A 5367-nucleotide genomic window follows, 5' to 3' on the forward strand; every position below is an offset into this window, starting at 1 on the left:
TCTTCTCTAGAAAATCCTATGGACAGAGGAGCCTGGCGGGTTACAGTCTATGGGGTCACAAAGAGTTAGACACAACTGAGAGACTAACACTTTCACAGTGTTCTAAGCAATTTCTTCATCCTCAGCATTATAACAGGCCTTGAAGGCCATCTAATAACTGTCTCACCCCCATCCCCTCCTGAGACAGTCTACGCAGTCTTTCATTTGATATTGTCCTGCTTCTGCTTTAACTTCTGCCCCCCCACCCCCTCCCCCGGCCTTTTTTTGGCTGCACTGTGCAGCTTGTGGGATCCTAGTTTCCTGTCTGGGGATAGAACCCATGCCCCCTGCTGAGGAAATGCATAGTCCCAATTGTTGGACTGCCAGGGCATTTCCATGAGCTTCTCTTATGAGGACATGGAAAACCGTTTGCTTCTGATCAGAAACTGCCATCGCATGTTCCTTTTTGCCCTTTGATGTTGACATAAGTATATGGCATTTGAAGGACTTTTACCCCTAGTGCCAACCTGATATAAGGCCACTTGGGTGTCCCCACCTCTGCACTCACCCTCTTTCTTTCTTCTCTTTTAGCCCTTGGAGGGAGGAGGACCAAGGAGCACATAGGTGATGCTGGTGTGTTGGAGAGAATACACAGGATTGAAGTTTGATTTATGTGTATTACTCTGAGGGAAGCAAAAACCAAACACAGTGAGCTGGGTCAAGTGAGGAATCGTTAGTCTTGGGAGCAAAGGGGAAAATTCTGAATGTAGACGTGTGCCTCTCCAGGTCCAGCTGCCTTTCAAGTTATCTCACAGTCTTTTCAGAAAAAGAAGGTGGAAGAGAAGGGAGGGGGGGGGCCTCTAAATTAAAAAAAAAAAAAAAGCCTTGATAAGACATCCATCCATAAGCCTGCTTGGTTGTTCCTCTAAGAAAGGGTATCACAAAGGGAGGAGGGCTTGTCCTCCACCCATAACATGGTGGCTTTGGCATCCCGAGGGCCTCAGTGCTTCAGTGTTTGCTGCCCAGCAGACAGAGTTCCTTAGCACAGTTACTAAGGAATAAACTGCCGGGGGGAGGGGGAACAGTGGCAGCAGCTTGCAGCAGGAGGCAGCTACTCCTTATGTACTCGAATATTATTCAGGGGTCTTTTGTTAGAGGCTAATTTCTGTGTGAGAGATAAAAGCAAGAGCTGGTAAAACTTGGGAGATGACTCATAGTATGGCCTTGAATATATGCAGGCTGGCAAGGCCTGGGGGAGCTCAGGTTACAAGCAGCTCAGAGGAAAACCCTATGCCAAGGCAGACGAAGCCAATTCCAGCCATCACAGAACAAGGGGTACATACCCTTCTAAAGAAGGGTACTCAGAAGAGTTTTCTGAGAAAACTCTCAGAAAGGGCTTTAAAATATAATACATGGGAAGCAAAGCCTGCAACAAAAAGAGGAGATGTCCTGCCCCATCATTATTGTGAATTAGCCACTTGATCACTGACCATCACTTGAACATCCATGCATTGCAGCAGCAAATGGGTCTGGGTAATTGGAGGCCAGCTATTTGTCCACTAGAGAGACAGAGCTATTAGGGTGATATCTGAGTGAGTTATTGAAGGGGGTGGGAGGCACTCCTAGCACAGAATGGGTCCTTGAAATAGTTTCTTGTATGATGGCTTAGAAAGAAAAATGGGACTCCAGCCCCATTTGCTAATGTCTGCCGCATCTAGGTGGAAGTGTGCTCTGTCCATGAGTTTCATGTTGACTCAGGTGCCAGGAAGACGTTGGAGAGGAGGAAGCAGGCTGGAGAGCCTGCTGTTGGGATCAGCACTGGGATGGGGAGTGGCTGCTGGGGAAGCGGCTGCATTTGGGTGGGGGAGGTGGGAGGAAGAGGAGCAGAGGCTTGCTGGGTTCCATCATCCAGACCAGCTCCATCCCTGGATCAGGTCACCCTGGGCAATGACTAGGAGGGAGAGAGGAAGGGAGATCCTAAGGCCAGAACCATTCACCTGAGGCTGGCTTTTCAGTGGATATCTTCATGTGTGAGGGGTGCACTGAAATGGTGTAATGGCAAGTGTAATGACTGGTGTAATGACAAGTTCTTTTTTGTTTGTAATATTTCAAATTCCTGGCTCCAAGTATTGATCAGCAAAATAATCAGGTGGCATGGACCTGCTTACCTCATATCTGCTTAGGAAAGAGGCCTCTTTCCTCATGTAGTTCTCTCTTTTTTCCACTCTTACAAAGCACACAAGGAAGCCACTTTCTTTGATTTATTTATTTATTTGGCTATGCAGGGTCTTAGTTGTAGCATTCAGGGTCTTCAAGCTTCATTGTGGCATTCAGGATTTTTTAGTTGTGGCTTGTGAGATCTAGTTCCCTGACCAGGGGTCAAACCTGGGCCCTCTGCATTGGGAGTGCAGAGTCTTAGCCACTGGACCACCAGGGAAGTCCCCAGGAAGCCACTTTCTTGCCTTATTTCCATGGAAGAAGGAAGGAGAAATAATCATGAAAGTCCATATTTGTTGAAGACTTTCCATGAATCAAGCATTTACAATGATCCAGAGAGGTAGATGTTAACACTGGCCCCATTTTACAAATGAGGACACTGAGGCTCATTCACCCCTGCTTATTTCCTTCACAACACTGATCACCATCTCTAACCATCTTGTTGACCTGTACCTTTGCCTACCCACATAGAATGCATACTCTATGGGAGAGCACTCTTGCCTGTTTTGTTCACTGTGTAATGTCCAGTGCCCACACGTGTGTGTGGCACATCACAGCTTCTCAATAGCTTGCATCTTTCGTCACTTCTGGGATTTGATTTTACCCTACTCACAAGCTCATCATCTAGCCTGTTACTGTTTCATGGGTGCTGGAAGGAAACATGAGATTCCCAGATCAGAGACAACAGACTGTATGACTCACAGCACAGCAAGTAGCATGAACATCAACATGTTTGCCTCAGTTCCCCATATCCCCAACCCCACAGGCAACACAGAGGGATGGCTGCTGGTCGTCCTTGGGGAACTTAGCATTTTGTAGCAGACAGTAAGCATGCCTACTCTTTGTCCCAGAGGGTGGTATTAATTCACCCCTCAAGATTACTCACTGCAAACATAACCCTGAGAAATATCCTAGATAAGGAGCACTCAGGACCTTGCATTCTTAGCATGGCCAATGTTGACTTAAAAATTATCTGCAACCTCAAAGTTGAGCATTACATTTTATTCAATGGGAATTTTTAGGACTTCAAGCCCAAGAGACAGCATCTCAAGTAACTCTGAGAGGACTGCTTTGAGGAGGTGGGGGAGGGGTGGCAGGAGGTGGGGAGAAGGAGTCAGGTTATATAGAAGTTTTGTAATGAAGGGCAGGTAGTCTGAACGTCAAAAGATGATTGTTGATTAAGGAAAACCAGATATCCCAAGTTAAGGAATTTAGCGCTTTTTGATGTATGGGAAGACACAAGAGTCTTAGTTCACTGACATCATTCCTTTGATAGGCACCTCTGCTATCTGGAGCCAGTGTCCTGAAATTCCTCAGGGCTCACTGTAAGGAGTGGCTGCAGTCTGATGGCTGCTAGACAGCAGGTATTCTTTCCTTCCTGGGTTCCCTCAGGGTTCACTTAGCTCACCATCCTTGGTCTGCAACTGCTACTGACTTTGACATCCTTTGTTTACTGATATGGCAGGAAATATTCCATTTCTCACTAGCAACAAATACAGGAGCACAAAAGACCCATGGAAGAATATCTCCCAGTATCCTCCCCTCTGTGCACTTCTGAACCAAACATGGGCACTTGGCAGGGCTACCTCGTATTAGTCTCTCTTTAATGCATAGGCCTTGTCTCCACATCTGATCTAGACTGAATTTACTGGGGACAATCCCCCTACATAATTTGTGCTCTTCATTACTATCCAGGTGTGTCACACGTAGCGGCTCCTTAGTAAACAACAAAGAATGACAATGGCAGCAGCAACAGGCTTTGGGGTCACAGACTTGAGTGTGAATGTCAGCTCTGATTCCAACTCACGCTGTCACTTTGGAAAATGTGCTTCACCCCTCTGAACCTGTTCCCTTGTCTGTAAAATGGCCACAAGAAAAGGTATTTCTTTCAGAGGGTTCTTGTAATTTAAATAAATTAATCCAATTGTGGCAAATAGAAAGTGCCTGGAGTGTAATAAATATTAAACAAATCTTAGCTCTTTATTGTAATTATTATTAGTAAGCCCTGATGTGCCAGGTATTTTAATAAATGATTTGAAAAATATAATCCTCTGGAATTCTCTGGGGGTCAGTGGTTAGGACTCTGCACTTCCAATGCAGGGGGGGACAGTTTTGATCCTAGGTCAGGGAACTAAGACCCGCATGTCTCAAGCTTAAAAAAAAAAGAAAGAAAAAATATATGTATATACACACATATATATATAATCCTCATCTTTCTTGAGCATAATAGATATTGTTATCCCCTTTTTTGTACTCAAGGAAACAAGTTCAGAAAAATGAAAGTAACTTTTACAGAAAGTGGCAGAGTAGAGTTCTGGGCTATTTCTGAATGGTGCCATCCTTTCTGAAAGAGTGGAACACCACTTTTAAATGGAATGCTTAGGGACCCTCACAGCCACTGAGCCACCAAGGATCTTCCTTTGACTTTCCCCAGAAGCCTGGCCTGGGGGAGTGGGGAGGTAGAAAAGCTGAAGGGGAGAGCTGGGCTGGGGGCTAGCTTTCTGAGGAGCTGAGGGTGAGAACATCATGTTGAAGCAGGGCCAAAGCACAACTCAATCCAAATACAGGTGATTTCACCGAGGCTGGGAAAGTAACAGCTTCCTGGTTGGAGAATGGAAACCTCTCCCCCCTGGGCCCCTGTGGGGCTCAGGCTCCTCTACTCACTGCAGTGGAGTGGGTCTCCGGACCTGATGTTTGCTTCCCTTTCTCCTGGGCTTTATGCAGAGAGGCCTGCAGAACCTGAAACCACCAGAGACCAAATAAAACCAATTCAAAGCCAAGTAGATGCTCTCTTCTTGAAGGTGTTCAGGGTGACCTCATCCACAACAGAGCTGATTGTCACCCCTCCCTCATCTGGGGGCCTCCTGCTGGGGAGTGCTCATCCTCTTTTCCTGGGCTGTGTGCCAGCTGGGATAGATGCTTCACTCCAAGACACGTGTGCATTTTGTCCCAGATCAGCGCTCATTGTGATGGGTTTTTGAACTCATCAGGCAACTCCAGGAAGTGGAATAGGATCAAAGAACACAAGAGAATCATGGTTAAGCCTCTTTCAAAGTCTAGGTTGGATATGCTTTGAAGAGGTACTTTCCATGACCAAGGACACCATACAAAGAGAAGAGCTGTGAGGCTTCAGAAAGGACCACTTGCACCATCATTTCCTGGCACAGAGGA

At 46.2% G+C, this 5367-nt stretch overlaps 1 non-coding gene across 1 annotated transcript; it reads right to left on the reverse strand.

Moving 5' to 3' along the window:
- Positions 1-2343: 2343 nt before the first annotated feature.
- Positions 2344-2416, reverse strand: TRNAG-CCC (transfer RNA glycine (anticodon CCC)). The gene has a single exon. It is a non-coding gene; the product is annotated as a tRNA-Gly (tRNA).
- Positions 2417-5367: the final 2951 nt, after the last annotated feature.

The sequence above is a fragment of the Ovis aries genome, chromosome X (assembly GCF_016772045.2).
Source record: "Ovis aries strain OAR_USU_Benz2616 breed Rambouillet chromosome X, ARS-UI_Ramb_v3.0, whole genome shotgun sequence".
NCBI classification, from domain to species: Eukaryota; Metazoa; Chordata; class Mammalia; order Artiodactyla; family Bovidae; genus Ovis; species Ovis aries.